We start from the raw sequence: 15,061 nt of genomic DNA on the forward strand, positions 1-15,061 counted from the left end.
GCTACTGCATGTAAGTGATTTATTTATGTAATTAAGTCTGTAGCTCAGCTCATTTATTTGCACTAACAATTATCCTCACTATATTCTTTGTGTACGCTATACATTTAATTATGCAGAATGAAGAAGCTCGAATGCAAAAGAGGCAAGCTCCTCGAGCTGGGGTTCATTGACCCAGACACAGTTCATGAAGTTACGGTTCAAAAGTACCCCAAGGACACAGAGGACAACATGGTAATGTTTTTAGTGAAGCAAGCAAACAAAGAGGATATATTCTTTCCCTACAACTTAAAGTGAGTGTTATATATAACATACATTATGCTTATGCAGCTTCCACTTTATTCTCGTAATCATTGAGCTATGCTTGTGCAGATTCCACTTTATTCTCCTAATCATTGATCTTCACAAAGGAGTCGTAAATGTCATGGACTCGAAACGTAAAGAACATGCGGAATGGGCGGACATGGCTGCCATCCTCCAGAGGTAATTTCAATATCAATTTCGTATTGGCATCTTCATCTGTTCTAATTCGACGATATCATCAACTAATCAATAACTCATTTACTCATTATTTTTTGTCGGGCAGGGCTTGGAAACGGTTCATCAATACTGTTCCGGGTAAATGGAAACCGAATCTTACATTTCAAGATTACCCTGTAAGTAGTACTATATATATAGCTATGTCCGTGAAACTCTATATATGATATTTACTTTCAATACGATGCTTGATTATTAGTTTGATCGAACTATTTTTTCGTAAAGTGTATGAGGCAGGAACCCGGGAATAACTTATGTGGATACTACGTCTGCACCTTCATTCGTGACATGTCATGTCCCAAGGGTGGGGATGCCCGTATACACCACACTCGTGTACGATAACAAATTTTCACAATTAATCTTAATTAGTACCATCTATTGTATTGAGTTCCATTCATATATATATATATATTGATCTCTTTTTTTAAATATAGATGATACGCCTGCGGGACACTCTCATAACGGAGGATCAAATACGAGCAATTCAAGAGGAAATCGCGGGATTCTTTCTTACCGAGGTCATTGCCCCAGGTGGAGAGCACTATGCGAAGGTCGTAGCTATATGTTGAGCAACTTCGTAGAAGCTAATAGATTTAGTAAAGAGATCCGACTTTATATTGTAAATATGCATGCATTACGTGTACTGTTGACGATGTCTATATATATTCACGACGATATTTTGTGGTTTCTTGAATGATATATATGCATTGCTGAAACTCTGCCGCGACAGAGAAACGCTTTGTTTCTCTGTCGCGGCAGAGAAACGCTGCTACAGCCTAAACCTGTGCCGCGGCAGAGAACCCCAGGCCCGGTTCGTACCATGAACCGGGACCAAAGACCATCCACCGCGAGCTCCCTGGCCGCACCACGTGGCGCCACCTTTAGGTCCGGTGCAACTTTGAACCGGGACTAAAGGGGCCCTTTAATTCCGCCTAATTGGTCCCGGTTTGAAAACCAGGACTGAATGCCCAAATGGACCGGGCCTATAGCCCCGTTTTCCAGCAGTATTTTGGCATAAACAAAATGATCATGCACGACCTACAGATAAACGTGAAAATGGAAAATCCTATTTCTACGAATGGTACAATACCAATCATTATTATCATTTGGACATTTTCTTATTTTCGTGCAGGCCACATAGAATCGTATTTTACCGTGAAAACTTACACAAGTAAGTATCAACATAATATATACATAAATTTTTTTTATTTTTTTTATTTTTTAAAATATCATTTTTCCAATATTGGAGACAACGGGTGCACGTGCACCCATCTTCATCCTGCTATTTTCCATATTTAGGTGCGTAGTATTAAGTTCAACAATTCATTCAATAACTAAAATAGTCTAATATGTGATCTTTTTCTCATATTTTCCTTGGCTTTGGTCTAGCTGTAGCGCGCCGGTGCACTGGCAAGCTGAGCGAAGGATGCAATGCATAACAATGGCACAAGCATGAGGTCAGCATGGCGGAAAAAAAGCACATCGGCAAAGAGCTGCACCATGAACAAGGTTGCAACATACAGGCATGCCGGCAAGTCAGACGTTACCCTTGATCGAGAAAGCGGCCAGGCGTGGACCGCGGCACTGTCATGAGGCCTGCGACCTGCATGCTAGAGAAGTATATGGCGGCGAAAAGAGCACCGGTGTCTGGTGAGTCGTAGAATACAAGTCTATCGTGAGCATGCCGGCAAAAGAGCACCGGTGTCCGGTGAGTCATAGAATACAAGTCTATCGTGAGCATGCCGGCGAGGTGTACAACAGCAAAAGCCAAACCGGTGAGTTGCGTTTGAGAGACTGATGACTAAACTTTGGAGTCCTCTCGCTGATTCCTAAAGTCCAGGGTGCTGAAGACATTCGGCAGTTTCGGCCTATTGCTCTCATTAATGTAATCTTTAAGTTCGTTGCTAAAGCCTACGCGATTCGTGTTTCCCCTATTGCTCACCGCATCATCAGTCGCGCGCAATCCGCCTTTATTAAGGGCCGACACATCCTTGAAGGGATAGTTTCCCTTCAGGAGATCATCCATGAGACCAAGTCTAGGAAACTCAGGGGAGTTTTTCTTAAGCTTGATTTCGAGAAGGCGTTTGACCGCGTCAACTGACAATTCCTTCGCGAAGTCCTTCATAGGAAAGGCTTTGACCCGGGGTGGGTCCATCGCGCCATGAGTCTGGTCTCGGGGGGCCAGACGGCGATCACGGTCAACGGGGAAGTTGGGAACTACTTCCGCAATGGCCGCGGCGTCCGCCAGGGGGACCCTCTCTCCCCTCTCCTCTTTGACTTTGCGGTTGAGGCCCTTGCTGCCATCCTCCAGGCAGCCTCGAGGGCTGGGCATATTGCAGGGTTGGTCCCGCACCTAGTGGAGGGCGGTATCACCCACCTGCAATACGCGGATGATACGATCATCATGCTCCAACCAGATGCGCTTGGTCTTGCGAACCTCAAGTTCCTCCTTCTCTGTTTTGAGAACATGTCCGGCCTTCGCATTAACTTCCACAAGAGTGAGGTCATGGTGTTGGGGTCCACTGACCTCGAGCAGGAAGCTATTGCCAACTTGCTCAACTGCAAGAAGGGCTCCTTCCCCTTCACCTACCTGGGGCTCCCCATTTCCGACCGCGCCGTAAAGGCTTCGGACTGGGGTCCTCTTACCACTAGGGTGGGTCGGAGAGCGGAACCATGGATGGGGAAATTCATGTCCTCCGCGGCACGCTTGACCCTCATCAACGCCTGCCTCTCCAATCTCCCTCTTCACGCAATGGGGGTGTACCTCCTGGGCGAGGGCGTCCACGCTGCGTTCAGGAAACACCGGGCTAGATTCTTCTGGGAGGCCAATGGCCCGAGGCGCAAATACCACTGGGTCAGATGGGAAGCGCTCTGCAAACCCAAGTCCTTGGGGGGACTAGGTATCATCGACACCAGGCTCATGAACATTTGTCTCATGACCAAATGGATTTGGAAGCTCTATGCTGGGGAGCAAGGGCTGTGGGCTGAGATCCTCAGAAACAAATATCTCAGGTCCAGGGATCTCCTGGTGGACTCCCACCAATCGGGCTCCCAATTCTGGAACGCCATCCAAAAGATTAAGTCTGTGTTTCGCCTGGGAGCGCGACACCAGGTGCGTAGTGGATCCTCCACCCTTTTCTGGAGTGACTGGTGGCAAGGGTCGGGACCCTTATGCTCCCGGTTCCCCGCACTCTTCTCCATCACCGCGGACCCGCAGATCATGGTCTCCAGATGCTTCGGTACGTTGGGTGGGATCCCAACCTTTCGCCAAAGCCTGGGACCCCCTGCCCGCATTGAGCTCGCGCTCCTTCTGTCGGAGACTGCTGGGACGCAGCTCTCTGATGGCCCGGACATCATCTCCTGGGCCCTTGAACCCTCCGGCAAATTCTCTGTTAGGTCCTTATATAGGAGGCTCTGTCAGGGGACGCCGCGTAAGCACTTTAGTGCCATCTGGAAGATCGCGGTGCCCATGAAAATCCGCATCTTCATCTAGCAACTACTCCGGAATCGCCTTCCCTCGAATGATAATATCCGCCGTAGAAGGGGCCCATCGTCGGGGCGATGCGCCCTTTGTTCGGATTTGGAAGACACCGCCCACATTTTCTTCCTCTACCCGCTGGCAAGATTCATGTGGAGCGCAGTTCGGGAACTGCTCGGGTGCACCTGGAACCCTACTTGCTTCACGGAGCTTTATAGGCTCCTGGATGACCTCGTAGGACAAACGAAAAGGGTTCTCTGGATTTGCTGTTCGGCCCTGTGCTGGGGGCTTTGGAACATTAGGAACAAGTTTACTATTGAAGGGATTTTCCCTTCGCAGCCTGTTGACGCCTTATACAAAATGCTGATGTACTTACAGGTGTGGAAGCCAGTGGCTAGGCGGCAGGACCGCGAGGCGTTGGAGTTGGCGATCGGGAGGCTTCGCTCTCTCCACGCCAACATCCGGGACCGTCCGGCGTGAGGACCTTCGTCGGCGGACCGTGTCGAGCTAGTTTTTCTTCTTTTCCACCTTGTTATCCCTTGTATCGGACTAGTTCGTTGTGCATGTTGACAGGCCTCGTTGGGGCGACTCCTCTCGTATGTGCTGTGGATGCTTTGCTCGGATAGGAGCATGTTTGCACAGTTGTGTTTGTCTGTCTTATGTACTCTGCCGTTGTGGCTTCATTAATTTAAAGCCGGGCTCATCTTGAGCCTTCCGTCTAAAAGAGACTGATGACTACAAGTACACAATTTAATTGTAAGACTGATGACTACAAGTACACAATTTAATTGTAGCTAGTTTCGAAATAAGAGTATGGATCCATGATGAGTTACTAGTTAAGATGTTAATGCCCCTTGCTACTATATATTAAATGTTACTTACGAATTGTTCTCTAATCTCAAGGTTAAGGTGTTTTAAAGGATCGTTGTAATTGGTTGCAAGAAAGTAAATAAAACAATTATCAAAAAGCGTTATGAGAAATGGGTTGAAACTTAATAAGACAAAGTGTTCCCGGTGATTATTAGATCCACCTCTAGCATTATGACTCATGTTAATTAAGATAAAATATGCTTTTAATCATATTGTGTGCGGGAAGAGCTCAAAAGATGCGTCCAGAAAGCTATCGTCATCGCATCTCTAAATAACCACATCAGCTAGTCTTCTGCAAGCCACATATTGACTATTGCTATTAAGGGTTTTACCCCATGGTTATCGGTATGAGCTTGGTAAGTCTCTCTTTATCCCCTCATCCATGTGTTAAAGTGCTGATACGGGAATGTCACTTCTTGTCGTTCATTTTACCACACTTCAAAGGTTAGTTCCCTCTCGAGACCATAAAGGAAATATTACATGGTGCACAACATATAATATCAAGAGAGAGAACTAACACACATTAATACTTAAAATCATAGATCATCTTAGATTCATATCATATTCATGCTAGGTTTTCTCCATCTCCCCAAGAACTAAAGGAACTACTCACACATGGAAACAATCAAGAACATCATCATAATCTTATGGATGGGATGAAAGTAGTAGAATGAATTCGAATACAAATCCACAATAGTAATCAAGATTACAACTATGGTTGAAGGAGAATGAGATCGATGATGGTGATGGAGATGCAGCGGTTGATGATGAAGGTGATGATGTCTTGTCCTCCGATGATCCGCGTAGCAGCCCGGATGATGTCTTCTCCAAAGTTCATTCTCTAGATCTGACCAGGGGCGGTGTTTCAGTGTTTTTCAAAGATGTGTGTCTCAGATCTCTGTGCCGTCTGCGCGAGATGAAAGTATTTGATGAGGCGGTTCTCCTGACACACCCAACAACATGATGGTACGGGCGGGCTCCCCCGTACCAATGCCCGCTAAACTTACTGGAAGTTGTCCTTGCATCCTCCTTTCACCCAGGTGCATAATTAAGTGCTAAAATTGATACGGGCATGAAGGCCGAGGTGAAGCCCAATTTCAGGACTCCACCAAGCTAGTTATATTATTTTATGTCTTTTATTTTTATTTTTGGTCATATGTGGGCCAATTAGGGATTTTAATAAGTTCTGTGTTCGGTTTGGGCATGTCCAACCTAACTAGGTCCAGCCCACTAGTGGGGCGTGATGTCTACGTTCCCCCTCCTTTCCTGTAGACAGTGTTGGGCCTCCAAGAGTAGAGGTTTGTAGAACAGCAGCAAGTTTTCCCTTAAGTGGATCACCCAAGGTTTATCGAACTCAGGGAGGAAGAGGTCAAAGATATTCCTCTCATGCAACCCTGCAACCACAAAGCAAGAAGTCTCTTGTGTCCCCAACACACCTAATAGGTGCACTAGTTCGGCGAAGAGATAGTGAAATACAGGTGGTGTAAATATATAGTAGCAGTAGCAACGGTGTTAGAAAATAGCTTGCTGGCGTATAGTTGATGGTGGTAGTATTGCAGCAGTAGTAACGCAGTAAAACAGTAAACAAGCAGCGATAGCAATATTTGGTAACAAGGCCTAGGGATTACACTTTCACTAGTGGACACTCTCAACATTGATCACATAACAGAATAGATAAATGCATACTCTACACTCTTGTTGGATGATGAACACATTGCGTAGGATTACACGAACCCTCAATGCCGGAGTTAACAAGCTCCACAATAATGCTCATATTTTAGTAACCTTTAGTGTAAGATAGATCAAAAGACTAAACCAAGTACTAACATAGCATGCACACTGTCACCTTCATGCATATGTAGGAGGAATAGATCACATCAATATTATCATAGCAATAGTTAACTTCGCAATCTACAAGAGATCATGATCATAGCATAAACCAAGTACTAACACGGTGCACACACTGTCACCTTTACACACGTGCAGGAGGAATAGAACTACTTTAATAACATTGCTAGAGTAGCACATAGATAGTAGTGATACAAAACTCATATGAATCTCAATCATGTAAAGCAGCTCATGAGATTATTGTATTGAGGTACATGGGAGAGAGATGAACCACATAGCTACCGGTACAGCCCCGAGCCTCGATGGAGAACTACTCCCTCCTCATGGGAGCAGCAGCGGTGATGAAGATGGCGGTGGAGATGGCAGCGGTGTCGATGGAGAAGCCTTCCGGGGGCACTTCCCCGCTCCGGCAGCGTGCCGGAACAGAGATCCTGTCCCCCAGATCTTGGCGTCGCGATGGCGGCGGCTCTGGAAGGTTTCTGTGGTTTTCGTCGATTGGTGTCGAGGTTTTAGGTCACGACGGCTTAAATAGGCGAAGAGTCGGAGTCGGAGGGGCCACGGGCTGCCCAAACCATAGGGGGGCGCCCCCCCTGGCCGCGCCGGGGTGTGGTTTGGTGGCCCTGTCCCCCTTCTCTGGCGGTTCTCGTGTGTTCTGGATGCTTCCGGGTAAAATAGGAACTTGGGCGTTGATTTCGTCCGATTCCGAGAATATTTCGTTACTAGGATTTCTGAAACCAAAAACAGCAGAAAACAGGAATTGGCACTTCGGCATCTTGTTAATAGGTTAGTTCCAGAAAATGCACGAATATGACATAAAGTGTGCATAAAACATGTAGATAACATCAATAATGTGGCATGGAACATAAGAAATTATCGATACGTCGGAGACGTATCAGCATCCCCAAGCTTAGTTCTGCTCGTCCCGAGCAGGTAAAACGATAACACAGATAATTTCTGGAGTGACATGCCATCATAACCTTGATCATACTATTTGTAAACATATGTAATGAATGCAGCGATCAAAACAATGTATATGACATGAGTAAACAATTGAATCATATAGCAAAGACTTTTCATGAATAGTACTTTCAAGACAAGCATCAATAAGTCTTGCATAAGAGTTAACTCACAAAGCAATAAATTCATAGTAGAGACATTGAAGCAACACAATGGAAGATTAAGTTTCAGCGGTTGCTTTCAACTTGTAACATATATATCTCATGGATAGTTGTCAATGCAAAGCAATATAACAAATGCAATAAGCAAGTATGTAAGAATCAATGCACAGTTCACACAAATGTTTGCTTCTTGAGGTAGAGAGAGATAGGTGAACTGACTCAACAATAAAAGTAAAAGAATGGTCCTTCGAAGAGGAAAGCATCGATTGCTATATTTGTGCTAGAGCTTTTATTTTGAAAACATGAAACAATTTTGTCAACGGTAGTAATAAAGCATATGTATCATGTAAATTATATCTTATAAGTTGCAAGCCTCATGCATAGTATACTAATAGTGCCCGCACCTTTTCCTAATTAGCTTGGACTACCGGATCATCACAATGCACATGTTTTGACCAAGTGTCACAAAGGGGTACCTCTATGCCGCCTGTACAAAGGTCTAAGGAGAAAGCTCGCATTGGATTTCTCGCTATTGATTATTCTTCAACTTAGACATCCATACCGGGACAACATAGACAACAGATAATGGACTCCTCTTTTATGCATAAGCATGTAACAACAATTAATAATTTTCTCATTTGAGATTGAGGATATGTGTCCAAAACTGAAACTTCCACCATGGATCATGGCTTTAGTTAGCGGCCCAATGTTCTTCTCTAACAATATGCATGCTTAACCATAGGGTGGTAGATCGCTCTTACTTCAGACAAGACGGACATGCATAGCAACTCACATGAAATTCAACAAAGAGTAGTTGATGGCGTCCCCAGTAAACATGGTTATCGCACAACAAGCAACTTAATAAGAGATAAAGTGCATAATTACATATTCAATACCACAATAGTTTTTAAGCTATTTGTCCCATGAGCTATATATTGCAAAGGTGAATGATGGAATTTTAAAGGTGGCACTCAAGCAATTTACTTTGGAATGGCGGAAAAATACCATGTAGTAGGTAGGTATGGTGGACACAAATGGCATAGTGTTATTTGGCTCAGGATTTGGATGCATGAGAAGTATTCCCTCTCGATACAAGGTTTAGGCTAGCAAGGTTGTTTGAAGCAAACACAAGCACGAACTAGTACAGCAAAACTCACATAAAAGACATATTACAAGCATTATAAAACTATACATCGTCTTCCTTGTTGTTCAAACATCTTACTAGAAAATAGCTAGACCTTAGGGAGACCAATTATGCAAACCAAATTTTAGCATGCTCTATGTATTTCTTCATTAATGGGTGCAAAGCATATGATGCAAGAGCTTAAACATGAGCACAACAATTGCCAAGTATCACATTACCCAAGACATTAATAGCAATTACTACATGTATCATTTTCCAATTCCAACCATATAACAATTTAACGAAGAAGAAACTTCGCCATGAATACTAAAAGTAAAGCTAAGAACACATATGTTCATATGAACCAGCGGAGCGTGTCTCTCTCCCACACAAGCATGATGTAATCCAATTTATTCAAACACAAACAAAAATAAAAGCATACAGACGCTCCAAGTAAAGCACATAAGATGTGATGGAATAAAAATATAGTTTCAGGGGAGGAACCTGATAATGTGTCGATGAAGAAGGGGATGCCTTGGGCATCCCCAAGCTTAGACGCTTGAGTCTTCTTAGAATATGCAGGGATGAACCACCGGGGCATCCCCAAGCTTAGAGCTTTCACTCTTCTTGATCATAGTATATCATCCTCCTCTCTTGACCCTTGAAAACTTCCTTCACACCAACTTCTCATAAACTTCATTAGAGGGGTTAGTACATAATCAAAAACTCACATGTTCAGAGGTGACACAATCATTATTAACACTTCTGGACATTGCTCAAAGCTACTGGAGTTTAATGGAACAAAGAAATCCATCCCACATAGCAAAAGAAGCAATGCGAAATAAAAGGCAGAATCTGTCAAAACAGAACAGTCCGTAAAGACGAATTTCTAATAAATACTTTCGTTGCTCAGATCAGAAAACTCAAAATTAATGAAAGTTGCGTACATATCTGAGGAACACGCACGTAAATTGGCATATTTTTCTGATTTTTCTACAGAGAGAAAATCCCAGATTCGTGACAGATAGAAATCTGTTTCTGCGCAGAAATCCAAATCTAGTATCAACCTTCGATTAGAGGCTTTACTTGGCACAACAAAACACAAAACTAAGATAAGGAGAGGTTGCTACAGTAGTAAACAACTTCCAAGACACAAAATAAAATCAAAGTACTGTAGCAAAATAACACATGGGTTATCTCCCAAGAAGTTCTTTCTTTATAGCCATTAAGATGGGCTCAGCAGTTTTAATGATGCACTCGCAAGAAATAATATTTGAGGCAAAAGAGAGCATCAAGAAGAAAATCCAAAACACATTTAAGTCTAACATGCTTCCTATGCATGGGAATCTTGTAAATAAACAAGTTCATGAAGAGCAAGGTAACAAGCATAGGAAGATAAAACCAGTGTAGCTTCAAAAATTTCAGCACATAGAGAGGCATTTTAGTAACATGAAAATTTCTACAACCATATTTTCCTCTCTCATAATAACTTTCAGTAGTGTCATGAGCAAACTCAACAATATAACTATCACATAAAGCATTCTTATCATGAGTCTCGTGCATAAAATTATTACTCTCCACATAGGCATAATCAATTTTAGTAGTTGTAGTGGGAGCAAATTCAACAAAGTAGCTATCATTATTATTTTCATCAAGTGTTGGAGGCATAGTATAATCATAATTAAATTTACTCTCCATAGTAGGTGGCACCAAAAGACCACTATCATTATAATCATCATAAATAGGAGGCAAAGTATCATCAAAGAAAATTTTCTCCTCAATGCTTGGGGGACTAAAAAGATCATGAAAACCAGCTTCCCCAAGCTTAGAACTTTCTATATCATTATCAACAATGGTGTTCAAAGCGTTCATACTAATATTACTACCAGCATGCAAATAAGATTCCATAGGTTTTTTAATTTTCGCACCAAACAATCCATGTTTTAAATCAGGAAATAGAATAAGAAGCTCATTTTTGTCCATTATGCCAAACTAGTGTAAACAAGAAACAAAAAGTTGCAATTGCAGGACCTAAAGGAAATAGCTTCGAGTACTTACGACGCCGGGAAATAGCTTAGTAGCCAAGGTCCGGAGTGTGAGTACCTTTTACCTTTCCTCCCCGGCAACGGCGCCAGAAAATAACTTGATGTCTACGTTCCCCCTCCTTTCCTATAGACAGTGTTGGGCCTCCAAGAGCAGAGGTTTGTAGAACAGCAGCAAGTTTTCCCTTAAGTGGATCACCCAAGGTTTATCGAACTCAGGGAGGAAGAGGTCAAAGATATCCCTCTCATGCAACCCTGCAACCACAAAGCAAGAAGTCTCTTGTGTCCCCAACACACCTAATAGGTGCACTAGTTCGGCGAAGAGATAGTGAAATACAGGTGGTGTAAATATATAGTAGCAGTAGCAACGGTGTCAGAAAATAGCTTGCTGGCGTATAGTTGATGGTGGTAGTATTGCAGCAGTAGTAACGCAGTAAAACAGTAAACAAGCAGCGATAGCAGTATTTGGGAACAAGGCCTAGGGATTACACTTTCACTAGTGGACACTCTCAACATTGATCACATAACAGAATAGATAAATGCATACTCTACACTCTTGTTGGATGATGAACACATTGCGTAGGATTACACGAACCCTCAATGCCGGAGTTAACAAGCTCCACAATAATGCTCATATTTTAGTAACCTTTAGTGTAATATAGATCAAAAGACTAAACCAAGTACTAACATAGCATGCACACTGTCACCTTCATGCATATGTAGGAGGAATAGATCACATCAATATTATCATAGCAATAGTTAACTTCGCAATCTACAAGAGATCATGATCATAGCATAAACCAAGTACTAACACGGTGCACACACTGTCACCTTTACACACGTGCAGGAGGAATAGAACTACTTTAATAACATTGCTAGAGTAGCACATAGATAGTAGTCATACAAAACTCATATGAATCTCAATCATGTAAAGCAGCTCATGAGATTATTATATTGAGGTACATGGGAGAGAGATGAACCACATAGCTACCGGTACAGCCCCGAGCCTCGATGGAGAACTACTCCCTCCTCATGGGAGCAGCAGCGGTGATGAAGATGGCGGTGGAGATGGCAGCGGTGTCGATGGAGAAGCCTTCCGGGGGCACTTCCCCGCTCCGGCAGCGTGCCGGAACAGAGATCCTGTCCCCCAGATCTTGGCGTCGCGATGGCAGCGGCTCTGGAAGGTTTCTGTGGTTTTTGTCGATTGGTGTCGAGGTTTTAGGTCACGACGGCTTAAATAGGCGAAGAGTCGGAGTCGGAGGGGCCACGGGCTGCCCAAACCATAGGGGGGCGCGCCCCCCCCCCTGGCCGCGCCGGGGTGTGGTTTGGTGGCCCTGTCCCCCTTCTCTGGCGGTTCTCGTGTGTTCTGGATGCTTCCGGGTAAAATAGGAACTTGGGCGTTGATTTCGTCCGATTCCGAGAATATTTCGTTACTAGGATTTCTGAAACCAAAAACAGCAGAAAACAGGAACTGGCACTTCGGCATCTTGTTAATAGGTTAGTTCCAGAAAATGCACGAATATGACATAAAGTGTGCATAAAACATGTAGATAACATCAATAATGTGGCTTGGAACATAAGAAATTATCGATACGTCGGAGACGTATCAGGGCGCTCCAGCCACCCCCTCATATAAGGGACTAGGTCGGCTAAGGTTAGAGGTAGACAAGTTTAGGTTAAAAGCTATTGCGTGTGTTCACGTGTTGCATCCCTCCGGGGTACGGCGATGTCGTTTATCAGTTTCCAATAAAGATTGTTGTGAGGGTTCTTGTGTTCATCAATGATTATCAAGCTAGGGTTTTGAGGCGTGTCGTTCTTCGATACGTTGCTTGCTGGATTTGTTCCTCTTCTCCAGGTTGCGTTCATCGCGTTATTGGGAGATTCTATCTACCGGTTGTCTCGCTGTGAAAGATCGGGCAAACCCCGAGAGGATCACGTGGGATCCTCTTATCATGTGGTATCCGATTTCTGGGTTGCTCACAGCGAGGAGTTGTTGATCGATCTTGTCAGTTTGGTTTTGCATCGAAGGAGATTTTCCTAGGGTTCGTGGAGATCGAACGGGAGGAAGGTTTTGTGCTATAGATTCTCTGTCGGGACGCAGTTTCTCTTCTATCTAGGGCTGCTGTTTGAAGAAATTTTAAGGTTTTTCTGCCGTGCGTGCGAGGAAGAGGATGGAATTTCCGTCGAGAGGCCGGCACTGCCGCCCCACCATGTCCGACACTGCCGCCATGCCGGCACTGCCGCCACAAGCAGGTCGGCATTGCCACCCCTTCTGCAGGCTGGCACTGCCGCCCAAGGTGTTGTTGCTGCTGTTTTTCCTGTTACAGCTGATGGTTTTGAGTTTGCTTCGAAACCTGTTCATGTGGTTGATGGAGCAGCTGATGTGTACCACGACTACCTCCATATTGTGATAGGTTTGACATCAGATACATCCAACATCAAGTGGAGGTTGTCTAGTTCCGCGACACCGGCATAATTTCAGAGTTGGGAAGCTCACATGACAGGTGGTTTCGACCGTTGTCATTCATATGATAGTACTTTTGGTGGCCAAACCGAATTTGTTAATGCATATCGGCGTGTTGATTACGTTGTGGCTAATTGGTACCATGAAGATCTGTCCGCCAAGGGTATCGCTGGTGGAAAGTCTAGTTGGGCAGATTTCCAACAATTCCTGCATACTAGATTCTTGGTGAAGCCTACGGTGAAGGATAAGGTGGTGTGCTCTAACACTACCATCGAGGAGGATGTACCATTGAGTTGGATGAATATGCAACTCAAGAAGGTAAGATGGTGCTTGCAAGATAGTTGACAAGGGTCAGCAGTGGAGTTTATTTCAGACTTAGTGCATGATAAAAGGCAAATCTTGCAAGTTGATGATTGATGGTGGTAGCTGTACTAATGGAATAAGCAAGGCCATGGTGGCAGCATTGGGGTTGTCTACATGGCGTCTTCCTGAGCCTAAGCGTTTTGAGTGGTTGAATAGCTGTGGTATGTTGAAGATTACTCATAAGGTGTGTGTGTCATTTACAGTTGATGATTATATTGATGAGATAGAGTGCGATGTATTGCCATTGGAGGTATGTGGATTATTATTTGGGCGTGTGATGGCGCGTGAAGCACACGTCCGTTAGGAACCCCAAGAGGAAGGTGTGATGCGTACAGCATCAAGTTTCCCTCAGTAAGAAACCAAGGTTATCGAACCAGTAGGAGATGAAGGCCACGTGAAGGTTGTTGGTGAAGGAGTGTAGTGCGGCGCAACACCAGGGATTCCGGCGCCAACGTGGAACCTGCACAACACAATCACAATACTTTTCCCCAACTTAACAGTGAGGTTTTCAATCTCACCGGCTTGCTGAAAACAAAGGATTAAACGTATGGTGTGGAGAATGATGTTTGTTTGCGATGAACAACAAAGAACAGAGATTGCAGTAGATTGTATTTCAGATGTAAAAGAATGGACCGGGGTCCACAGTTCACTAGTGGTGTCTCTCCAATAAGATAAATAGCATGTTGGGTGAACAAATTACAGTTGGGCAATTGACAAATAGATATGCACATACATATATCATGATGACTACTATGAGATTTAATTAGGGCATTACGATAAAGAACATAGACCGCTATCCAGCATGCATCTATGCCTAAAAAGTCCACCTTCGGGTTAACATCCGCACCCCTTCCAGTATTAAGTTGCAAACAACAGACAATTGCATTAAGTACTGCGCGTAGTGTAATCAACACAAATATCCTTAGACAAAGCATCGATGTTTTATCCCTAGTGGCAACAACACATCCACAACCTTAGAACTTTCTGTCACTGTCCCAGATTCAATGGAGGCATGAACCCACTATCTAGCATAAATACTCCCTCTTGGAGTTACAAGTATCAACTTGGCCAGAGCCTCTACTAGCAACGGAGAGCATGCAAGAACATAAACAACACATATATGATAGATTGATAATCAACTTGACATAGTATTCAATATTCATCGGATCCCAACAAACACAACATGTAGCATTACAACTAGATGATCTTGATCATGATAGG

This window comes from Lolium perenne, chromosome 2 (assembly GCF_019359855.2).
Source record: "Lolium perenne isolate Kyuss_39 chromosome 2, Kyuss_2.0, whole genome shotgun sequence".
Lineage (NCBI taxonomy): Eukaryota > Viridiplantae > Streptophyta > Magnoliopsida > Poales > Poaceae > Lolium > Lolium perenne.